At 32.9% G+C, this 27,171-nt stretch overlaps 1 pseudogene; it reads right to left on the bottom strand.

Annotated features, from left to right (window-relative positions):
- The window catches only part of LOC139852655 (alpha,alpha-trehalose-phosphate synthase [UDP-forming] 1-like), a 205,554-nt pseudogene extending 180,080 nt beyond the window's left edge, over positions 1-25,474 (bottom strand).
- Positions 25,475-27,171: the final 1,697 nt, after the last annotated feature.

Genomic DNA, 27,171 nt, shown 5'->3' with positions numbered 1-27,171 from the left:
TGAGAATACATGCAGGTTTTATAAATGATTTACAAAATAGACACAAGTACGTGAAACTACATTCTATGGTTGAATTATCGAAATCGAATATGCCCCTTTTTATTAAGTCTGGTAATCTATGAATTAGGGAACAGACACCCTAATTGACGCGAATCCTAAAGATAGATCTATTGGGCCTAACAAACCCCATCCAAAGTACCGGATGCTTTAGTACTTCGAAATTTATATCATATCCGAAGGGTGTCCCGGAATGATGGGGATATTCTTAAATATGCATCTTGTTAATGTCGGTTACCAGGTGTTCACCATATGAATGATTTTTATCTCTATGTATGGGATGTGTATTGAAATATGAAATCTTGTGGTCTATTATTATGATTTGATATATATAGGTTAAACCTATAACTCACCAACAATTTTGTTGACGTTTTAAGCATGTTTATTCTCAGGTGATTATTAAGAGCTTCCGCTGTCGCATACTTAAATAAAGACGAGATTTGGAGTCCATGCTTGTATGATATTGTGTAAAAACTGCATTCAAGAAACTTATTTTGTTGTAACATATTTGTATTGTAAACCATTATGTAATGGTCGTGTGTAAACAGGATATTTTAGATTATCATTATTTGATAATATACGTAAAGCTTTTTAAACCTTTATTGATGAAATAAAGGTTATGGTTTGTTTTAAAATGAATGCAGTCTTTGAAAAACGTCTCATATAGAGGTCAAAACCTCGCAACGAAATCAATTAATATGGAACGTTTTTAATCAATAAGAACGGGACATTTCAATACATGTTCCACCATGAGAGAGCAATACCGGTAAGAGTGAGGGTGGAAAATTTGACCTTATCTTGGTCCCGACAATCGCTTATGCTAAAAACGGATTCCGTTTGTTCAAACCATCGGGTGAGAGCAACCGGTCCCCCGGTTCCATCGAAAGTGGGAGGTTTGTACTCCATGAAGTTCTTGTAGGAGCACCCCTCGCTTGAATTACCGGCCCCATGATTGTTGTTGTTGTTGTTCGAGAAGTGACCGGCCACGGCTGCACCCACGATGGTGGTTATCATTCGTTGAAGAGCTTGTTCTAGAGTTCCGGGAGGAGTATTATGTTGACCTTGGTGAGCCATTGTTCCTTCATGACACAGAATATCGTTGATTAGTATTCTCGATAATACTAACCGTGATATGGAATAAGAATGAAGAGAAAATTTTTCCTTGACTCGCCTTAAATTCTTTATGTCATATTGTCGGAACGTTCATATGAGTCACCGTAATATAATCCCGGAAATTATATTACCCTGATTCATATGTGCATTCGACATCATTTCATATAGTCAAGGTGGCGTGTCAATCAAATCAACCACGTGAGATTAAGGTAGAATAAGAGTTAGATGTGAATAAAAGAGTTCGAGTATAAATGCACAAGTAGTCAAGTAATTCCTACTTCAAGTCTATATGCTGGTTGTAGTCAAGATTCACTAATGTACCCTATGACTCGGGGTTGACACCAATGAACTCTAAATCCCTACAACCAACGCTCTGATACCATCTGTAGCGACCCTACAAATTGTCATTGACGACGCCGACTACTTAGGTCCCGTTACGTGGTCATAAGTCTTTTGAATAACGTTTGACCAAAATATGTCGCCTTCATTTCATAAATAAAGATTTTTTTCCAAGTTTACAAGAATTGTTCAACCAAAAGTTACGTTACAAAGTTATAAGTACAAATGAAACCTATGCGACACAGTTTTAAATAAAGTCAAAAGACGCTCCATGTATGCACATATACTCGACATCCAAAGCAAGTATCAAAATAACGAGCGGAAGCATGTATCACATATCGTTCAAAGACCTGAGAAAAACATAGAAATCTATCAACGAAAACGTTGGTGAAATCATAGGTTTAAGTAAGTAAGTGAGTAAATAAGTAATTTGAACCACAAGATTTGCAACATCGAAATAATAGTTAACCATTCCAAAATTTGTTTCACGAGCACCCAATTATCAATGCTTAACATTCCTTCCATAGAACCCCGTCACAATAGTGTTAGAATATACACTGTTTCTCAAAAATATATTTCATTCGTAGACGGTAGCGAACCGTCTGAATGCGGGTTTGTCAAACCCATATGAATCCATACAACATAAGTTCTCGCTTACACCCGACAAGTGTAACTAATGATAATCGAATTGAGGATTTTGTTCTAAACTCGTATGTAGAATGTTTGTTTTCCTGTATTTGTGTTCACTTAGTAAAAAGAAACGTTTATGTTTTCTCATCCCAAATGTAAGTTCAAAAGAGTAAAAGTGGGACTATGATCTCACCTTGAGTGCACGAGAATATATATACTTCACAAAGTTAACGTGTGTAAGAACGAATGCTAGTCTTGACCTAAACAATAGGTTGTATCAATATTGGTAAAGTATAAAGTCGGTCAAAGTGTTCAACTAGTCCTATGGCTCGTTACGACTCGATTATATAGCATGTGAGTCAAATTGTCAAGTTTCATGCAAGATACAAGTATAAAAGCATGTTAGAACGATCGCATAAACATTTGGTTAAGTTTGACTAAAAGTCAAACTTGGTCAAAGTCAAAGTCAACGTGGTCGGGTCGGGTATCCGACAATTTTTCCATGATGAGAAAGTATATATAAACATGTTTGCCAAGTTTCATGTTAATCGGAGTTACGAGTAAACGGGGATGAAAACGTAAAAATCAAAAAGAAATTGGGACAGTCCAAAATGGCGCGCCGCTCCATTTATGGCTCGCCGCTCCATTTGTCTGTTCAGCAAGTCTGGCAGTTTTCAAGTGTTCCAAACGAGCCAAACTTCAAACAACCATAATTTACGAACCGTAAACACTTAAAACGCGTATCTTATATCGTTGGAAAGGTAATTTGACAAAGAACACAACTAAACACATTTCACCAACCAAAAACATCATTTGCAATAACCGAAAACTCGTCAAGTGATCATTAAAGGCTTATTCTCAAGGTTGCAAGTTCACAAAATGCATTTCATGATTCGGGAATCCACTTTACACATACGATATGCCGTTTCGAAGATAATTAAACATATAATACAACTAAACACTTACTAACAACGTTTCATGGCATTCAAAGTGTCAAAAGTTCATTTCAAGTTCATCAAACCCTAACTCAAAATTCACAAAATCAATAATCATGTTAATGAAGGTTTCTCAATCAACCTACACATCAAATTGAAGCTAATGATGCTAGTAACACATTTAATAGATGAACTTTAACATTTAAACAACATTTAATCATCCAAAACTCAAGATTAAACACACCCATTTAATGAGTTCATGCTAGTTACTCAAAACAACAAAATCGAACAAATTAATCATATATTCATGTTAGACTTGAGCCATAGATACTAATTAACAACTTTATAAGTCAAAAACATTAAGAACAAGAAATCTAGTAATTTTAGAAAGTTACCCAAATGAGATGTAATCGGTATGGATTCGAAGAGGAAGATGCAAGGATTCCAAATATGTAATTTGTTTGGATTGATGCTTGCTCGATTTGAAATGGATAATGATTCTTTGAAATGAAGTTTGAGAGAATATGTGAAAGTATTAAGAAAAATTGGAAATGAAATGGATAATGGATGGAGGAAGTGGGTGTTGACCACTTTGACCTAGTCAAAAGTCTGGTCTTTTGGCAACATTGGTCCCTCAAGTTTGTAGTCGGGTGCGGGAATTAACCGAACGAATTATTTTGAATTACACGAGAGTACGGGAGACGTTATAATCCGATAACGAAAATATTAAGAATGTTAGCTAATGGAGGATACGAATCTAGATACGAAAGATATTATTAAAATAAAAAGACGGGCGTTAAAATAATTTAACGGAAAAAATGCGGGATGTTACACGTTAGTTAATCGATTTCAATTATAATTTGTTGCTATTCAAGAAATTGCCTTCCCTTCATTTTATGATTTTTGTTTCAATCCTTTTCTACTGTTAAAGGGTGTTTATATTTACATATCTCACAAGTCCATGTCCATGTTGGTAACAGCGGGTGGAATTTTACATCACCATGTTTCATATTTTAACACCATAAAATTTATGGAGTTAAGTGACATTGTTGGAAAAGGCTTATGTTAACGTCATGGAAGTTGACCATATCGTCTGGTCAGTTTTTGCCGATGGTACCTTTTCGGTATCAAATGCGGTTTGATTATTGGTCCAATCTAATGTTGTCATTTCTCCTACGTAGCCAAAAGTTATTTGGGGTTACAATGTTCCGCCCAAAGTAATGTTACTTCATTGGCTTGCAATCCACAATAGTATCCCCGTTAAAGACGTTCTCTTTAAAAGACTTATTTTGCCATCGTCTCAATCGAATTTGTGTGTTTGGTGTTTGAAAGAAATCGAGACCGTCAATCACCTATTGTTACATTGTAAGTGGTCTTCCAAAATTTGAGCGATCTCTTTAGATGGTGGAATTTTACTTGGGCCCTCCCGGGCTTTGATGGATAGAAACGATCTCCTTTTCAATGGTAAATTCATGTGTCGTTCGGGTTTGGTCCGCAATATCAAGCTAAAATCCTTCTTATGAGCTACAAATCTTAAGCTAGGCAACAGTTTTCACTCCTATGTTTGGGAAAACAATCCCTTTCTTTTATGTTTTTTAGCATTAATTTCTTTCAATTTGTAATCTCTATTTTGACCGAGCTTGACTCCATCTTTTTACTTTGTATTTATATCTTCATTTTTTTGATGAAGATCTCTAAGTAAGTACAATTCAATTTTTTGCCGTAAATATATATATATATATATATATATATATATATATATATATATATATATATATATATATATATAGTGTTGTAAAAAACCCGATTACTCGCCGATTAATCTCCGATTAATCATTTTTAAGAACAATCCGTTCCGATTTTAAAAAATCCATTTAATTAAACGGTCAACGTCAATTAATGGGTCAAAATCGAATTCGGTAATCAAAGTCGGTCAAAGTCAAATATTATTAACATTTTAACATGAATTTACACTAGAACTTTATAGTTTTTGAGCAATATGAAAATTTTTAGACAATTATGTTATATTTCAGTAGGGTTATAACTACCTTTAGTGGCCTGGTTCAATATATTCAAATTGAAAGAACCAATAAAAGAGAGATGTGTTGTAGAAGATATAGGAGAGAAAGAGGTTGAAGAGGTGTGATGTATTTAATTTATATGTGTGTTTTTGTAACTTACATTATGCACATATATATAGTACAAATTTTACTATCCATATTTGACTAATTACCATCCATATTTAACTACTAAATTTACAACACTCCCCCTTGGATGGTAATTTTTTTAAAGAGCAATTAATACTGCCTCGTTAAAAACCTTGCTAAAGAAAACCCAGTGGGATAAAACTTTAGCTAAGGGAAAAATAGTGCAGCATAGGGTTGACTCCCCCTCAAGTAGACAACGCTGAGTCGTCACATCTTTTGAACTTGCCTCATGCAATATTGTGAACGTATGTTTTGAAAACAGCGATTGACAGTGCTTTGGTATAAAGATCAGCAGAGTTGTTGATTGAACGTATCTCATTTTAATCTGGTTGTCTTTTACGAGATCTTGAGTATATGAGAAGAATCTGAGGTTTTCATCTGAAACTGTATCATCTAAATCTTTTATGTACAAGTTTGACCCATGTGATTTGTCTACAGTCTCCTTCATGGTTTGCTCAAACTGTTGTTTCAATTCCTATTCCCTTTCAGTCTTTTTCTGAGCCTTACCAATATACCATTCTTTTCCATCAAACTTATGACCGTTAAGACCGTTTATAGCTTTAGCGCCTCGTCAGCATTTATGTTTTGTTCTGTCATTTTTGATACTCTTCTTTCATTTGTACTATGTAAGCTGTATTATCTTCATAGATAGTTGTTGGGCTTTTATAGCGTTCTGGTCCACAAGAATCAATAATGATTTGTATCATTGATCTTAACTAAAATCATTCCCGAGTAGCTTCATGTAACGCAATCACTTCGGCATGATTTGATGATGTTGCAACAAGTGTTTGTTTTGAGAACGTCATGATATTGCGGTGCCTCCATTTAGGAATACATATCCAGTTTGAGATTTAGCTTTATGTAGATCAGATAAATAATCTGCATCTGTATAACCAAACAAATCTTGTTTCGAGTTGTTAGAATAAAATAATTATAAATCAGTGGTTCCCCGAAGGTATCAAACTATTTGTTTGATCCCATTCCAATGTCTTTTGATAGGGGCTGAGCTGAACCTTGTCAACAAATTAACTGCAAAAAAAATGTCAGATCTTGTATAATTTGTAAGATACATAAGAGCCCCAATTGCACTAAAATATGGAACTTCTGAACCAAGAAGATCTTCATGATCTTCTAGAGGATGAAATGGATTAGTATCAATATTAAGATCTAACAACCATATGAGTACTTAATGGTTTTTGTCTTGTCCATATTAAAATATTTTAAAATCTTTTCGGTATAAGTTGTTTGATGTATAAGTAAGTCATTAGTTATATGCTCAATATGTAAATCAACGTAATACTTGATTTTTTTTTTAAATCTTTCTTTAGAAGTTGAATGGCTTCATAGATTTCTTTATTTAAGATAATTGATATAAACAGCTATGATCACATATTCGAACATTGTTTTTATAAAACACACGTGCAAATAAGTTTATATGTATACCATTTTCTTATCAAGTAGTAGTTTAATCGATTATACCACATACGTCCCGATTGTATAAACCCATTTAGAAATCTTTGTGATTTAATGGAATATATTCCATTGGGTTTTGCATTAGATGCTTATGATACCTTAACCCTTCAGGTATATTCATATATATATCATTATTAAGTGATCTATACAGATAAGTAGTAACAACATCCATGAGATGCATTTAAATAACTACCAGGTTGATTAAGTATCTAATAAGTAATTGTATTCATTATAGGAGGATAAGTTTTTCTCCTAATTCATTTCTGGTCTTTGTGGGAAATCTTGAGTTACAAGTCAAGTTTTGCCTTGTAACTTTATTTGCACATTTCTTTTCGGATAAAAATTCATTTGTATCCCATTGTTTCACATCTTTAAAAGTGATAACGATTGATCCAAAAACTTTTCTTTTATTTAGCGATTCTAATTCAGCTCGTATTGCTCCTTTCCGTTGAGTTCAATCACGTCTATTTTGATATTCAATGACAGATTTTGGTTCCAGATCATCATCTTTATTCATGATGTCATTGTAACATTATATGAAAATATTTCATCAAGATTTTTCATTTCATTTCAGTTTCATAATATTGCATAATTTATTGCAATTTATGTGTTTACATTTATCAATATCCTCTGTAGAAGGAGTATTGATTTGTGGTTCTTCTTGAACACTTTCTTTTACCTCATTATCAGCTGATTTTCTTTTTCGAGCATTTTTATCTTTGGAACCAATTGGTCTCCCACGTTTCTGCCGTAGCAAAGACTCATAAGTGACATTATTGCCAGCTTTTGTAATTTCAATTCTAGCTGAAGCATTTACTGCTGGTATATATGATTTAGTCACTTATTTTTTGTATCTTTAAATGCATAAAGTAATTAATTTGCAAGTTCTTGCATATGCATTATATTTGAACTTTCTTTTCGCATTCTTTTGTGCGATGATCAATATTCCTTAATTGATGTTCACACCATGAAACATCATTTTATTTATATTTCATTTCTCCCCCTAATATAGGGAACAATGTTTCATTAAAGTGACATTCGACAAAACTTGCTGTAAAAACATCACCCGTCATGGGTTCAATATATCTTATGATTGAAGATGTTTCATATCTAACATATATTTCAATCCTTCTTTGAGGAACCATTTGTTGTGATTGTTCAATTAAAAATACACTGCACAACCAAATGTTCTAAGATGGAAAATATTCGGTCTCCACCAAAATTAAGTTGGTAATGAAGAATATTTATAACTTGCACTTGATTTAATGCGAATTAATGTCACATCATGTAAATTTACATGTCCCCATATAAATATTGAGAGTTTTGTACTCATTTCTAATTGTCTAGTTATTAGCTGTAAGCGTTTATCTATTGATTCAGCTAAACCAATTTTGTGTATGCACATGAGCAACTGGATGTTCAACAACAATCCTTGTAGACATATAATAATCATTAAAAGCTTGAGATGTTAACTCACCAGCATTATCAAGTCTCATCCTTTTAATGGTGTAATCAGAATAATGTGTTCTTAATTTAATAATTTGTGCAAGAAACTTTGCAAATGCCATATTACGGCTTGATAACACACAAACATGAGACCATGCGTTAGATGTGTCTATTAGAAAAATGGTCCACATGATGGATGAATTGGTCCATATATATACCCTTGAATTCTTTCAAGAAACATTGGTGATTATTTCTCAATGTGCTTTTCATTAATCGCCATATGTGCTTTTCATTAATCACCATATGTGTTTTTCGTTAATCACTATATGTGCTTTTCATTAATCACTATATGTGCTTTTCATTAATCACCATATGTGATTTTCATTAATCACCATATGTGCTTTTCATCATATATCATTTTCACCATATGCGCTTTTAATCATATGTGCTGCGCTTTTCGTCATATGCACTTTTCATTATATGCGCTTTTAATTATATGCGCTGCGCTTTTCATCATATGCGTTTTTTATCATATGCGCTTTTAATCATATGCGCTGCGCTTTTCATCATATGCGCTGCGCTTTTCATCATATGCGCTTTTTATCATATGCGCTTTTAATCCTATGCGCTGCGCTTTTCATCATATGCGCTTTTTATCATATGCGATTTTCGGTGCTACATAGATATTTCTCATTTTCGATTATCATTGACTGATAATCATATCCATTATGATATATATCAGAGAAAATTAACAAATTTCTCTTTGATTTAGGAGAAAACAAGACATTGTTTACCAAAAAATTCGTACCATTTGGTAATATGAAATTTTGCCTTTTTCGTTCCTTATATCAAGTTTGCAAGAGCTGATATAGTATTTATAATTCCTTCATTTGATTTAAATCAATGAAATATTTCTTAGATTTGATCATAGTGTGTATGTTACTACTATCTGCAATACATAGGTCTTTACCATTTAATTGATGTTTTATTTCAGCAGGATTCATACTAAAACTTCAAATAAGATAAGCAAATAATGAGTTATATTTCAGCAAGATAATAAAATTATATTACCTGCAAACAAGTTATAATCTGAAGTACATAAAAGATAACACTTAATAAAACATATGCGTTATGGTCTAAAACCATTTATTTATGAGTGATACATAAAAAAAACTAGGCATCTTAGAAAATTTAAACCATTCAAGTCTCAAGGTAGCTCAGGGTTAATTTAATCAAGATTTGTCAACAGATTCACTCTCGTTTTCTTTTCTTTTGTGACTTATTTGTAGAGCTAAACAAGATGTTCATGTATTCAAGAAATACTAGACTGATGATCCACGTTACCAGATCATTAATAAGAATCTCCGGAATTCTTATAAGAGCGTCTACTAATATCTTTAATTTTATTCTTTCATGGATCGCCGTTATTATTATTATTATTATTTTTTGATAATTAATATCGTATCTATCTTTGAGTATTTTCCATAATACACTTGGATTTTCGATCATATAATATGTAGATTCTAAGGACTCGTCAATATGTTTGCTAAGAAAAATACTTACTATTGCTTTCTCTTGTTCGGAATAATTGTTATTTTCATTCAGGGTTTTTAAAATACCGTTTGATTCGAGATGTTTTTCTACATTCATAACCCATGTTAAGTAGTTGTTCCCACTTGTTCTAAATGAGCAAATTTAAGCCTTTTCAAATTCGACATTTTCTATTATCAAAAAGATGAATAACATAAATCATAATCATAATCAACTTCTATTCATAGACAAATAATAAAATGAAATTAGAATCATTTTAAATTCATAAGTAGCAAACAACAGAATAATGGTATGATTACAAATAATAAAACCACAAGGGCAGGATAGAATATAGGTTCACCCGGTGGTATATTAGCAACAATGATGATAGTTAATATGACCAATACAATAGGAAAAATCATCCTTGTGTGAATCATTTTTACAAAAACTTTTTGAGAGTAGTAATCTGAAAAATGAAGATTGATTTGTGAAAATGTGAAACCGGAGATGTTTATTTTATATTTGAAAAATATAGTTGTTGTAACGTCGTCAGTTGACGTTAACAACCGTTATGTATATATGACCGTTGTAACGTCGTTAGTTGACGTTAACGAATAAAGTCACTATATCAAAACGCGTATGAATAATATAAAGGACAAGATTTTTTTTTTCTTATTTTAACTTTTAAGATTTACTTTTAATAAAAATACAAACTACTTTTCTTATTTTAACTTTTAAGATTTACTTTTAATAAAAATACAAACTACTTTTTCTTATTTTAACTTTTAAGATTTACTTTTAATAAAAATACAAACTGCTTTTTCTTATTTTAACTTTTAAGATTTATTTTTAATAAAAATACAAACTATTTTTTCTTATTTTAACTTTTAAGATTTACTTTTAATAAAAATATAAACTATTTTTTCTTATTTTAACTTTTAAGATTTACTTTTAATAAAAATACAAACTATTTTTTCTTATTTTAACTTTTAAGATTTACTTTTAAGAATAAACATTAGTATGCATGAAATAAATAATGATTAATTGCATAAGTAATCATAAATGTTAGATAACATATAAAGACCCCATCGTATTCGTATTGATCGGAATTAATCTCGACCCATGGTACCGTGTTGTCAAATGACGTGCTGCGTACATAAAGTACCGTGTTGTCAAATGACGTGTTGCGTACAATCATGAGGTCTTATTAACATAAATATAAATGTTAGTGAAGTTAATAAGAGTTAGATTACAGAAAATATAATTCAGGCGGTATAACCGTCCATATATAACTTAAATAACATAAATATAAATGTTAGTGAAGTTAATAAAAGTTAGATTACAGAAATATAATTCAGGCGGTATAACCGACCATATATAACTTAAATAACATAAATATAAATGTTAGTGAAGTTAATAAAAGTTAGATTACAGAAATATAATTCAGGCGGTATAACCGACCATATATAACTTAAATAACATAAATATAAATGTTAGTGAAGTTAATAAAAGTTAGATAATTTCTTACCCTGATTAGTGACGTGTGCTTGCTTAGATAAACCTTGATTATACGGAGCACTTCGTGCTGATAACGTGTTATATTTCAGTAGGGTTATAACTACCTTTAGTGGCCTGGTTCAATATATTCAAATTGAAAGAACCAATAAAAGAGAGATGTGTTGTAGAAGATATAGGAGAGAAAGAGGTTGAAGAGGTGTGATGTATTTAATGTATATGTGTGTTTTTGTAACTTACATTATGCACATATATATAGTACAAATTTTACTATCCATATTTGACTAATTACCATCCATATTTAACTACTAAATTTACAACAAATTATGGTTTTTTAGACATGAATTTATGGTTTTTTTTTCTATATTTACACATATAATTTTTGAAATTTAATATTTAAATGTATACAATACAATCCGATTAATCCCCGATTAATTTTCGAATTACCGATTAATCATTCAAAAGTCTCGACCGATTAATCCCCAAATAGCGAATTTTGTAACCTTGTATATATATATATATATATATATATATATATATATATATATATATATATATATATATATATATATATATATATATATATATATATATATGCAGTAGGTATTAAATAAGTAAACGAAACATGAACTGACAATACAACACCTTTTTATACCTATCACATTAACTAAAAAGCATTCACCTTTTGTATATGAAGAAAAAACCCTAAAATCAGACTCAACATTCAGGCAACGGTGGTGTTCCTTCACCCTTTTCAAGTGACTCTCCATTTTTCAGTTTATTCTCTTTCTTTTTTGTATTTTCCGGCGACGACACCGGACTTCTTTCGCCCGTTAGATCTTGAAAATTCAAGTAGATCTGCTTGTTTGAGTAAGAGCAGATCTAATGGCGATTTGAGTAGATCTGCTCGTTTGACCGGTGTTGACCACCGAGAAAGTTGAGCGAGAAGACCAAGCACTACTTGACCCGACATTGACCGAATTTTTATTTGATTTGAGCGTAACGGGTCGAGATCGTCACCCGGCCTACTAGTCACCACCACCACCACCACCGCACCAGTCACAACCACTACACCATAAATTTGTAAGTTATTTCTCTTCTAACTTTTTTCTTCGATTTACTATTTCTAGGTATTTATGTTCAAATATTTTGTTTTTTATAAGATCTCTGTTTTTGGAGTTGGTTAATATTCTTGGTGATGATAGTGACAGAATTGTAACGCTTCGATGTAGTAGTAATATGTGTCTGATTTAGTTAATTGTGGCGTTTTTGAAGTCTACATAGGACCATATAAAAGTAATTTTGCTATTTGTATTGCTTAGTTACAGAACTAAGATTTTGTTATAAAATGGTGTAAATTTTATCTAACATGAATTTTTCATTTTGTCATCATATTTGACATGGTGGTTGTGGCTGTATTAAAATAAAATGGTATATATAGACTTTAGGCCTTTATTTTCCTTAAACATTTCTTCTCGTTCACACATAAGTTTCCCCTTTCTTTGGAACCTTAATTAGGCTCATTCTGCCCTAACTTATTTTAACCCAAAAATAACCTTTTTAAGCCCATTAATCTCCAATCTTTTGAACTACCTAAATAAAAACTGTAGAGGTAAAGATTTTACTGCAAATTAAGGAACGATTGAAACCGTTAGAACTGAAAACTAAAACAACAATTTGAAATCACCATCACCACCATTTGAAGCACCGCCGGAATAATTACCACCACCACCTCGACCAGGTGTTTGGGCGCCGAATCTTCTTATATTCTTTACTTTTATAAAAATTTTGACACAATCTCTCTTTAACTTCAACTCGTAATTACTTCTTTGTTTTCATTTTTTTTTTATTTTTTTTAACCAACATTTCTGTTGTAGACCGATAAGAATACACAAATCTTAATGACTCATTGACTCCTACAGTAAAAGCTACTACACTACATTTTTTTTTCTATATTATATATAACAGTAATTGTTCCCGCTACCATCAAATATCTCCCTCACAAACAAATGCTTTTATGGCATTTTTTTAAACCATGTAAATGTAATCTTGTTATGTATTCTGTTATAAACTGACCCTTTATATCTTATAAACTGACCCTTCATATCTGTTGTGTGCTAAATTTATTCCAGTTTCAATGAGGTATAATAAGATACATAAAGCGAAGCTTCCATGGCGTTTGATTCAACATCATCTAACCACAGGAGCTATCAATATGACGTGTTCATGAGCTTTAAAATAGGTTTTTTTTATATAGATGCACGCATATTCGCTACTTTTGACGTATTTTTGTTGCATTTTGAGGTTCCTAGTTTGTTTAATTCTTGTTAACATAATGACTACTATGGAAACTTAGTGAGATCATAAAAGAGTAATGTCATTTGTGTCCCAAAGTATCAAATGACATATGCTCGAGTGCTACAATGTTACTGGAATTAATCAATATTTTGTGTGCGTGAGTCTTGCTTGAGACAATGTGCGCGCGCGTACACACACACGCACACACACACATATTCGCTACTTTTGACGTATTTTTGTTGCATTTTGAGGTTCCTAGTTTGTTTAATTCTTGTTAACATAATGACTACTATGGAAACTTAGTGAGATCATAAAAGAGTAGTGTCATTTGTGTCCCAAAGTATCAAATGACATATGCTCGAGTGCTACAATGTTACTGGAAATAATCAATATTTTGTGTGCGTGAGTCTTGCTTGAGACAATGTGTAGATACGATGTGTGGTTGTGCATAACATGTGTGAGTTCATTTTTAAAAAAGATCACTTATAATTGGATTAAATGACTTAAAAAAAATAAGGAAATTCAACCTTCATTAAGCCATAGTACAAGAGGCTTAGAAGAAGAGTTGAGTGGTGATCACTTGCAAGATAGTAAAACATTTGTTTTATTTGGATTTCCTTTCTCGACTATGTGGTACTGTTATAAACTTGATTTTAGTTTAATGATCAAGCATAAACGATGCTACGTATTATTTAAAATGATCAAGCATTTTTCACATAAGGTCCATTTTTAAACTTCAAATCATACATATTATTAAAATCGGTGACATAATTTAAAATACTATGTGAAGGTTTATTTTTAAACTTTCAGTCTTAGTCGTTGTTAGTTTTTAACTAACTAGTTCTAACTTTCTTAACTTCAAATTACATAAATGATTAAATAAACAATACCTTAATTTTCGAAGCGTTACAAAGATAATCGTAAAGAATGTGAATTTTGACAGGAATTAAAACATTAATTAATCAAGTTCATACATCTTTTTCTTACAGAAGGGAAAATCATCCATCCGTGTTTATAAAAGGAAAGCATGTTTTGTGGATCGAAAATTTACAACCATCAGATGAAATATGCGAGGTAAATTCGAGAGATGCAAAATATTTAGCATGAGTATTTTACTTCATATTTTTTTTTTACAAAATGATGAAAATATGTGTGTGGACAGGCACGAGAGAAAGTTGAGGATATTATGTTTCGCAACGGTTTGATTTCTCGCGTATGAAATTTTCGGAAGACAAGTTATCAGAGTTAGTACTCACATGTTAATTACTTGGTTATGTTATATTTACTTTATAGAGTAGTCATAAATGAGTGGTAATATTATATATAATGATTTTGCAGAGCTGAAGTTTTTTTAATACGAAGGAAGATGCACTGGCTGCTTACTATACCGTTCTGGAATTAGGATTACAGTGCGGTGAATATGAGGAGGATTAGAGCATTATTAATATGAGGAATTTATGATGTAGAATGGTTAGTTTATTTATGCGTGTTTTAAACCCAAGTTTAGTTCCTCTATTTAGTTGGTAGTAGGATCGTTGTTGGCTGTTATTCTCTTAAATTAGATGTTGGTAATGTTTAATGGAAGATGCACTGGCTGCTTACTATACCGTTCTGGAATTAGGATTACGGTGCGGTGAATATGAGGATGATTAGAGCATTATTAATATGAGGAACTTATGATGTAGAATTGTTAGTTTATCTATGCGTGTTTTAAACTCAAGTTTAGTTCCTCTATTTAGGTGTTAGTTGAATTGTTGTTGGCTGTTATTGGTTCTTAAATTAGATGTTGGTAATGTTTAATAGATATGTTTCTTTTGTTATTGTTGGTGATGTAGTTGGTAATGTTAATATGTTTAATCTATATATTTCTTTTGCTGGTACTGTGTAATGTATCTATATCTATATTGTGTTGGAATGAAAGCAAAATATTGGTTCAATGTGCTGTATTTGATGTTTTTGTTGGTTTGCCAAAAATTGGCATTGCAAATTACCCTATCTTCTATTACCATAACCAATCCCTTCATTCCTATTGCCTAAAAAAAAAATTATTCATACTATTTGTAACCACTCGACACTTGAGTCAACAAAAGTCAAGAAGTCAACTGTCCTTTTTTCCTTCTTTTCTATTAAATCTTGAAAAAATGTGACAGAAGTCAATTGGTCTTTTTTTCTTTCTTCCTATTGAATCTTGAAAAAATGTGACTGACAGAGGGTATCGTGCACCCGTGGTACCCATACCCTCCACTCCTCTGCCCTCTCTTTTCATCTCTGTCTTTTCCATTACCCACAAACACACCATCTTCCACAAATCCAAACAATTCCCTTCTAATCTCACCACAACACCCATTTTCGGAGAAGGAATCAACACCTGGACGAATCGTTGCCGGAGACGCCCTACACTGTTGTCATCGTCTCATCCCCTTACATTATTTCGTCATTTCTTGATTTTGCCCTTTTTTCCCTTTTTAATCATCGACGAACAATTGCTACTGTGGATTAATGTAAGTGATTAGTGTTTCAAAACAGATTCATATATTTATAACGTAAGTGATTAATGTTTCAATCGTTTTCATTGTATACAGGAAGATTGTTATAGTCATTCTTGATTAACAAAACCCTAATTTTCACACCTATCAGTTGAAGGTTAGTGTATACTCATTTTTTTTCCTAAATAACTTTACTTATTACATATATGCATATAATCACACCCATTTCTCCGTTCCCCTTTACATGATTCTTTTAGATGGTTCATGCATATATCTCATTAAACACTTGGATGATATTGTCTACAACCATCGCAGGCCAGCATGTCTGATGATGACTACATTGTCGCACCAGTGGGTAATATTCATGTCAATATGTTTTTAATTTGCAGGTTTTGATTGAAGGTAACCAGAGTTTCTGATTGGACAACCATAAAGCTAAATTTAACTTCTAGGAATAATAATCTCCTTTGTTGTAATTGTTCTGTATTTGTTATTTATTTATTTATTTTGGCTTTTTTTTTGAAATTATTAACAAGCTTGTAAATGAAGGCATACTACTAAAAGCTGGAAATGAAAACTTCAACATCAGGAGGCTGAGGGTCAACTTCTATACTTCTTTGAGGTACCCTTATAATCATTATCTAAACTCACTTATTAGAGTTATTTTGTCAATTATAGGAGCCAGAGTATGTATTTGATGCTGTGAAAGAGGAACCTGATCACCATGTCATCATCAGCAAGAAAAGTCCATCCAGTGAGAGTGAACTTCATATGTACATGAAAGTGAGCATTTTTAACATCTTCAGTTGGTTCTCATTTTTTTACTTTTTTTTTTGTATGTATATTTTCTTATTTGGTTAAGCAGATTTGACTATTTCAACCCTTACTAAAAGTGACCTTTTAACTCCATGCCCATTTTGACCTGTTACCCAATGTGGTCATCTTTCTGCCTTATAAGATCATCCTATTAACATTTATAATCACACAGGAAAGCGTGTAATCCATTCTGATCTCACCATGAAGAAACTTTCTGAAGTTCGAAAAGCTTTGGATGTGGATCCTACGGTACTAAATTAATAACCTTTTTATTTCTTTTAGTTCTCCTGTTGAGCTTTTCAAGTGCTTTTCTGATTGTAATTTTGTTATCAATTCGATCAGGTGGAGGACACAAATGAAACACATAACAAATTTAATGATACAGATAACCAAACAGGTGTGCACATTATCTAACTCAATTCGGGTATTGATTTTCGACCAGTACTATAAACTCACTTATTATAAAACTTTATCAGGGACTAATCGCTGGGACACATCAACTTTGGGTGCACTTCATTCCATTGGATCAGATCTCACACGTATGAAAGTTACATCTGATTTGGACCATGATGGTTCCAACAACAGTGAAACCACAATGTCAAGGGTGAGAAAGAATGGGCACGACACTCCCACAAGCAACACTCAGGTGCTTATTATCTTGCTCATAAAGTACATGTCTATTTTCATTTATATACGTTGTGTATCGACTTCTGTTTAATTTCTTACATTATTATTTGTTTTACAGCCAATAGCTTCAACAGAGAGCTATGTAGCAGGGATTAATAATGGTAGAGATGGAAATGTCAATCAGGATGATAAAATGGATGATATCATCTGTAGTGGTCGGTCCTTCCTTGAAAAACGTCCCCGCAAAGCAAGCACGGTACATACATGCCTCCTATTAATAAAAAAATGGTTCATTATAAATGGGCGGGTCGCCGGGTCAGATGAGTTGTTTACATGTCCAATTGGGTAACTTCTTATTGTTGGTCAAAACTGTTATTGACTGAGCTGATCAGCAAAGAACATATTTATATCCATTTCTTCTAGATTTAATGAATAATTAATGTCTTATATATGTTTTTAAAAATATTATTATTACAATCTAACCTAGCTTTCTTTTGATCAGATTTTGAGGCTTTTATGCATTTAATTTTAAATACACTTCAAAGTTCAAATGAGTTTCTGCTACTTTGACATATCTGACACCCCTTTTTAGTTACATCATCTCATTTACTCCGTAACTCTTTTGACCCATTAGAGTTTTAGATCGGGTATTAAAACACAACACAAATTGACCCATTTAGATAAGTAAGTCGAGATGAGTGATAGATTACTCCTAATAAAGTACCCAACTCAATTTTAAGGTCTAAATTAAAACCCCTAAATTCTATTCTTAGGTGAAGGAGCCTATTCTCCAGTACATGAAGCGCCAGAAAGCTCAATGAAGTGTAACTTGAATAAATGTGATCACAGCTTGTAAGACTTGAGCAGTATTTTCTATGTCATGTTTAGAGGATTATTGTAGAGAGGTAGAATTTAAACCTTTTACCAGGTAAGTTCTTTATAATTTACATGGTGATTTCTGAACTATTGATGTTACATGATGTTGATTATGTCATGTTTATTATAATGCGTTTGATATAGTAGAGCTCATATGTCAAAACTGGCTTATAGTGAGAGAAGAGGATGCTACGGCATTATTTTATGTGTCAAAACTGATTTAATGTCACGTATGTTTATAATTTGGTGTTAAAGTACTTGTAGAGCATTTTGGTGTTAGAGTAGCAGTAGCGCACCAACAACTTATAAACAATGCCATACTTATGTTCATGGTAATGTTGCTGAGATGTTTCTTTATAAGCTTATACTTTAAGTTTGCACCCCTACGCTCTTCTTGTTATACATTACACAAACTAGACTATTGGCTTCAAGTAGTCTATTATTGACTGCAAGCCGTGTGTAAAAAGCTCGATTACTCGCAGATTAATCTCCGATTACTCAATTTTAAGAGCAATTCGTTATGATTTTTCAAAATCCGTTTAATTAATCGGTTAACACCGATTGAAGGGTAAAAATCGAATTTAGTAATCAAAGTCGGTCAAAGTCAAATTTGGTCAACATTTCAACATGAATTTAAACTAAAACTTCAGAGTTATTGAACAAAATGAATAATTTTAAACAATTACGTTAAAGTTTGTGTTTATATTTATGGTTTTCTTAAAGTTTATGTTTATATTTATGGTTTTCTTCTATATTTACACACATAACTTTTCAAATTTAATATTTAATGTATAAAGTACAATCCGATTAATCTCCGATTAATCCCCGAATTGCCGATTACTCCTTCCAAAGTCCCGACCGATTAATCCCCGAATCGCCGATTACTCCTTCCAAAGTCCCGACCGATTAATCCTCGAATAGCGAATTTTGCAACCTTGACTGCAAGTATCAAATTGTATCAGCGATATTGAATGCAAAAACATGGTATTCACTAAACATAGTGACTGCAAAAACATGTTATTCATTTCATATTCACTACATCATTTCACCACATTTAAGTTACTGCACTCAGTGACTTCAAGTTGACCATGACATTTATAATGAGCAAATGCTATAAAAATGTAACATTGTATAGATTTACAATATACTTGATACTTGTGAAAGGAAATATGTAGATCTTATAAAGAGGATAAACTGTGTACTTTTACACTATCGACCCATTCCATATTTGAATGTTCGGGCATTGTTGTCATCCAGTCACCTTTGGTAGAGTGTAAAAACATTCCATTCTCAGCTGCCAACTACATGTTGTACTCTCCAAAGTTCCGGGTAAATCAATACAAGTTTGTCAATAAATCATGAAAACAAGCCAATTTCGACAGGGTTACTAATAAGTCGGTTTTGGTTGTCTTTTATCTGAAATGGTAAAATAAAGTTTTTTAGCTACAAAGAGAACGGGTCAAAAACAGGTTATAAGTCGCTCATAGTCATTTAACTTTCAAAGAAGCTGGAAAATGGACAAGATAATGTTTGCAAGGTTGCAAAATCGCTACCCCAGTAGCTAGTACTCGGTCGAGAGTTTTTAAGGAGTACTTGGCAACTCGGGGAGTATCGGATGTTGATCAAGTTTGACTTTGATTGATTTTGACTGATTTTCCGAGTAATCCCATGTTTTGGCCAAGTTCTGACCGATTTTCCGAGTAATCCCGAGCTTTGACGGAGTTTGACCGAGTTGCAAAAATAAAATACTCCCCGAGTAATTCTGATTTCTGCAACACTGAGTGTCTATGACTCAAACCAAGTCAACCCAACCCGACACTAAAAGGGACCGATGTTAACTTCCATTCAATGTAACCCGTAAACAGACCAACCCGCCACACCAATCGAGACACCTCAAATTAAAATTACTGAAAAGCTATGTCATACCTCGTCTAAAACGGCCCGGTCACTACCACTTAGGATGACAACGGTGGTTTTTGGATCATCGCAAATCCTCGTCAAAGGTTCTTTCAAATCAGGGTGCAACTTAAGATCCATTTCTCGTATCCAATCACCTCCACTTCTATCATTCTATCAGGTTTATCGACTAGTTCAGTTAACGTAGCATTGAATCCCTGTAGTTTCAAATTAAAAAAGAAAAAAGAAAAAAAAACACATAAAATAGGGCGTGTGTGTTTATTGTTTTAAAAAAAAAAAATAATTGGATGGTTTACATTTTACTTGCCAGTATAAGTAGTCGGTTACTTGATTGCAAATATCGTTCAATAGCTACTTTAACCGGAAGTAATGGTGGAGCTTGTCTAATCCTATGTTGTGCTTCAACTACAGTAATGTTCAGTTCACTACATAGAGTTCGATAAACTATAAATCTTTGATAACGAAACCCGAAACCCGATAGCCGTAGTTCTTTTTCTTACTATTTTCTTTCAAGATTATTGAAATTACCTTACAAAAGTTTCGGCCCATTCTTCAGCTGTGTGAGTCGTGACGTGCAAGAAGTTATGCAAATGACGTTTTTCTCATTCTTCGGTGGACATACACAAAGCTTGACCTATTGAATCTGCAACTTTGGTTATGTTCCATGGATTCACGAGAATGGCTCCTGCACCAAGCGACTGTGAGCACCAGCAAACTACAAGTTCACCATATGATACTGATCATCAAACTTCAAACTTTATAATAATTATAAATTTTGAATGATATCTTGAATTTGAAGATCAATAATAAATAAAAGATAGTGATTATTACTTCACTTAAAATGAGTACTCCTCTTTTATCATCTTGGCATGCGACAAACTCGTAACTCACAAGATTCATTCCGTCTCGCAAAGATGTCACAAGTGCTATATCTGCCTACAGGTCCACGAAAATTTTCATAAAAAACATTATTTTCATAAATGTCGTTTAGATAAACACCTTGTTGACTTGTATGATGAAAGACCGCAACGTTATTTTCTCTGGTGTAAAAATTATAAGAAATTAAGAGAAAGTATCACTACCAGTGACAGCATATAGTGCACATAAAGCTTGAAAATCAAGAGATCGGTCCTGCATTATATATAATGATAACGTCATTTAGTCCATTAGTTTTTTGTTTTAACTTAATATAAAATAAAGGTTAGAAGGCTAACCAAATGATGAATCGGAACTGCGGTTACCGTCCCAAATCTACCGTTTATACGTCCCACAATTTCATGTACTTGGCTAGTGAGCTTTTGATCTACAAAAGACATAATCAAATTTATATGTATATTTGCAACAACTAAAAGATACGATATTGTGAGAACTTATTCAGGAACATCGGTTCTTGGTACTGCAATCTGTAGCAAAACAACTTTATCATGCCAATACTGATTTTCCTCTAAAAACTTCTCGAACACTAGTATCTTTTGTGGGATCCCTTTGATCATATCTAAACGATCAACACCTAACATCACCTAAATATAGTCAACGGAGTCAAACATAACCGTTACACTAATGTATCAAAAAGTGAGAAAGTGAGAATTTTGCACAACCTTTCTTTCCGAAAACCGCTCTTTTAATTCTTTGATGTGTTCTTGGACTAAAGGAGACTTTAGAGCGTGAATAAACCGGTCTGAATCTATACGGATCGGGAACTGCGGTTTCGCCAATTAAAGAACCAATATCAGACATAGGTCAATGGTTGACTTTTTACAGAATTTGAAATTTGACTTACTGCAGTAACTCGATTAAGCCTTCCATTATCCTCTACTCCTTCAGGTGTACCTTCGAGTCCCGGTATACGAGTACAAGCACTCACAAAGTGACGTGCGTAATCATAAGTATGGAAACTGAATAACAACCGAATATTAATATATTATACAGTCACATGAATCATATTCTAAACTAGTCAAACGGAGTAAATTATAGACTTCCCGTTTACTTTCCACTTAATGACATAACTCTTAATTTAGTAAGTAAAATTGTTGTTAATCTGTCACTTAATCTGAAAAATGGCCTGTTATAGACTCACCCAACCAAATCAGCAGCAAGAACTGCACGTAAAAGCTCTGAACGAGACGGTAACGTCCGGTAAATTTCGGAAGACGGAAACGGTGTATGTAGAAACCATCCAACTTTCATGTTAGGGTTGTGATCTTTAAGACACTTTGGGAGAAACATAAAAAGATAATCATGACACCAAACGACATCACCTTCTTCATAATGCTCGTTCACCACATCAGCAAACATTTGGTTCGCCTTTTTGTATGCAGCGAATTGCGATTGGAAGTTTCTCGTTGTAGCTAAATGGTCTTCTTGTGGAAGACCAAGATAATGAGAAAGAGGCCATAATATGTTGTTGCAATAGCCGTTATAATATTGGTGCACAATTTCTTCATCAAGAGATACCGGCATGCACCTCTGCATCCAAAAAATCAAAATACACATTTATTCATCAGATTATACACTTTTCATGTAATCTAAACTTCAAAACCATTTGAACTTACCATTTCGGCCAGTGCCTTAGTTAAAGCCCTCTGCCCGGGCTCATCGGGCACATTTACACCTGCCCATCCAATCCATTTCGCCTCGACCTCCTTAACACCTTCAATAAGCGTAAAAGTGAACCGGATTTTTTCCTATTTATCATTACTAGCATAGAAAGGTAACAAACTGCACAGCTGACTTAAAATTTGACCACACTGTAGGTATATTATCCAGCTAATGTATCATTTCTCGATTAAAAAACACTGAGTTAAAGCAATCACAAGTCGGGATGGTCTGAAGACTGATTATCAGGTCCGATTATTTGAAAGTCTAACTGTATTATCTTGGCTTACATAAATTGGCTAGCTAAAACAGAACTTAAACTAAAGCTTGGAACATCACAGTGCAATTAATCTATGGGTGCGTTTGATATAACTGAATAATTAACCGCTGAATGGTTCAAATTGTGAATGATTTAAAGGTTCCGAATGAAGTTACTTCCGAATGATAATAATGATAATAAACAGTTTAATATTCATTTTGAACGAATAAAGTGAATTATGTAAAATTACCTTATTAACTTTTGACATGAATAAAAACTACAATATAGTTGTTTAATAAGTGTTCTTGATATAGTTTAAAGAGAATATTACATAAAATTAATGTCTTTAATTGTTATGAGAGAATTCCAGCTACCATTCAGCACCACATGTCATTTAGAGGTAAAAAAAAGCACTCTGAATGCTTAATGGTTCAGCATGAACCATTCAATTAAGATGTAAACAAACACACCCCATTTTAATTGGGAGAATTTAAAAACTTACCCAAAGGAGCACTAACTAGACCGCCGCCAATAACTTCTAAGGACCAACTCTCTTCACCTATTTTAACAGCAGAAACGGGTAATCTATTAGCTACAACTAATAACCGTTGAGTAAACAATCCACCATCGGGTTTTTCCCATCGGTCTCGTGCAGCCGAGGCTCCTTCGAGATATTGTTCCACAAAGTTATCAACATCAATACATTCATTACCATTACCGTTACCATTAGCATCATTAAAAGTTGAAGCTTTGTTGTTCCTTCTTAACTCTCTCTCAAAAGTCTTTCTATTCGACTCTTTGGGACAGATGAATTTCCATTGTAATTATTCCCAGGCATTATTATTATCTATTCAAAATCAGTTTCTCTACACATATTAAAACCGGAATAAACTGTATTAGGACACCAACAATCACACAAATCATGACATTAAGACTTTATAAATATTGAATAAATGGGTCCACAAAATCAATCATATTACAAATGGCAGCAATAAATTGGGATCAACATAAATCTATCATAATATAAATGGGGTCAACCATTAGTCCATGTTTAATTTAGGTAAAACTAAAATGCAATGCCTAAATCTATTAGCTAGTGTCATATGTTTATATATGCAAATACAGATTACCTTCAACACCCAGAAATGAAGAAATTAATAACAAAACACACCAATACTTTATTCGATTCAACAGATCAATAGATCAACAATACAGCAGGTTTTAATCGAGGAACAAGGAATCAAAATTACACACACTTATAATTGCAGAGACTATTAAACGAATTACAAGAATCAAATTGAAGGAGATTGAAAGCTAGACGAACAAGATGATGTGATAATATGAAATCTGGAACAATCGGCTTAGAACACAAAAGGGACTCAAACCCTAATTGCTTGAACGATGCAGCCACTGAAAACAATAAAATAATATATATAGGCAAGAGAATGAAGGAATGACACATCTGGACCTCCAACTTTACTTCTCAAAACAGCACCAAACTTCTATTGTTCCAACTTTGACCACTACACATAAACTTGAACAAATATTAGAAAACAAGGAAGGGTACAAGGGTAAGATTGTCATTTTAACACCCTCCCTCAATCTTATCCTTGTAAATATTAATCAATCCAAGTTCATTGCAAAAGAAATTGTGTGGGTCCTTGCCTAAGGCCTTAGTGAATATGTCTGCTACATGTTTTTCAGAATTAATATAATTTGTTTTAATCAAGCCAGAAATATTTTTATTTCTAACAATGTGAACATCAATTTCAAAATGTTTTGACCTTTCATGAAAGACAGGATTAGCTGCAAGTAAGAGAGCAGATTTGTTATCACAGAAAACATTTACAGGTAGCATACTTTTTATTTTTAGATCATCTAGAAGCTTTACCACCTACATAATCTACAAGTGGTGGCAGCAAGACATCTATACTCAGATTCAGTGGATGATCTAGACACAGTGGGTTGTTTTTTACTTTTCCAGGCAATTAAAGACCCACCCAAATAAAGACGGTAGCCTGAAACAGATTTCCTAGAACCCAAGCACTTACCACAGTCAGCATCTGAATAAGCAGTTAAGTTTAACATACCTGGGGATTTATTTTTGGAAATACCAGCACCTGGACTGCCTTTTAAGTATCTCAAAACCCTAAAGGTAGCTTTCACATGTGATTCAAGAGGGGAATGCATATATTGACTTAGACATCCAACATCATATGATATGTCAGGTCTAGTCATAGTTAAATAAATAAGTTTCCCAACCAATTTTTGATATCCACTTATATCAGGAAGGAGATGATCATTATCAGATTCAGTGGAGTTTAAAACAACACCAGGTTCAAGGGGAGTGGCCATAGGTTTACTTTCAATCATACCAAATTCACATAATAGTTCAAAACAATACTTTCTTTGTGACATGCATAGACCCTTTTCAGTTTTGACCACCCAAATCTTTAATTTTAAATTTAGATTTGAGAAAGTTTTTTACCTTTTCAATTTCAACCTCATTATTGCCAATGATTATTATATCATCAACATAAACCAACAGAATCACAAACACATCTTTCATAGACAGAGTATATAAAGAATAGTCGTTAGCACTCTGCATAAAACCATACTCATTCAAGAAACTGGACAACTTTTCATTCCACATTCTAGGGGCTTGTTTCAAACAATATAAAGACTTATTCAATTTGCAAACCCTGTTATCATTTGGAGAAAAATAGCCCTCAGGTAATGTCATATAAACTTCTTCAGTTAAGTCACCATAAAGAAAAGCATTATTGTGACAATCGCTCCAAATCCATATGGATGAACACGTCATTCATCGATTTCATTGCGAGGTATTTGACCTCTATATGATATGTTTTGTAAACATTGCATTCTTTTGAAAAGGCACACCATAAATGAATATTTAAATCAAAGGTTTTCGACATCTGATGATTTCTACATATAGACAATCACCGTAAATAATAGTTTACAATAGTAATTCCGTTAACAATGCAGTCAAAATAAGATACATGGTGATGATTTGGTGAATGCAACGTTTTCTTGATAAATATGCCATGTAAGACTCCATGCACATAGCTTGTCTAACATATAAGCAAACAGCGGAAGACTTCTAGGGAACCTGAGAATAAACATGCTAACAAGTGTCAACACAAAGGTTGGTGAGTTCATAGTTTTAGTGTTTCGCATAATCTGTATATAAAGGTGGATCACAAGATTTCAGTTGTTTCATCCAGAAACGTTTATCAAAATATTCTATAAGATTGAGCACCCTGGTAACTAAACTTTAACGTATATATAATAAGTACCCCTGTTTTAATATACATGCAACCAACATGTACAATACACGCAAACCAACGTGTACTAAACTCAAATAGCATACGTCTGTTTTATAGTTCAGGCTAGGGTTTCTATACCTGGAACAGACGGGGATGTCAAGCCCTATGGATCCATATATAACTACTCGCGCCCACCAGTTCTTATAACCGGCAGTTACTAGTTACCAAAGCTAAGGGATTTTCGGTTCAAACTCAGTGTAGAATTAAGTATGTACTTGTGTCCATTGCTTTTAAAATAAAGTGCATGTATTCTCAGCCCAAAAATATAGATTGCAAAAGCAATTAAAAAGGAAGCAAATGAAACTCACGCATATAAATATTGTAAATCAGTTAAGAAAGCATTTGCATGTATTCTCAACCCAAAAATGTAAAGAGTAAAAGGAATCATATGAAACTCACCTTAGCAGCACATAAAGTCGTTCACCGAAATGTGACCGAAACTCGGAATACAAAATTAACCGTAGATCTCAACCTAGAGAACATATGTTGGTCAATACATGTCTAATAAGCTAGGTTGGGTCATAGTGTATCACAATCCTAATGCTCGAGATCGACATACAAAAGTTATCCAAAGTTGTTTCAAAAAGTCAATTTTGATAATAGTTCTACAAAACGAGATGTACCTTATATAAGAATTCATTTACTCGGCTGGTAATATTCAAAAATTCAATTTATCAATCTTACAAACAAGTTGTTTTAAATATT

Source organism: Rutidosis leptorrhynchoides, chromosome 1, assembly GCF_046630445.1.
Source record: "Rutidosis leptorrhynchoides isolate AG116_Rl617_1_P2 chromosome 1, CSIRO_AGI_Rlap_v1, whole genome shotgun sequence".
NCBI lineage: Eukaryota > Viridiplantae > Streptophyta > Magnoliopsida > Asterales > Asteraceae > Rutidosis > Rutidosis leptorrhynchoides.
The sequence above is the reverse complement of the archived record's forward strand: the minus strand, read 5'-3'. Positions and strand labels throughout refer to the sequence as shown.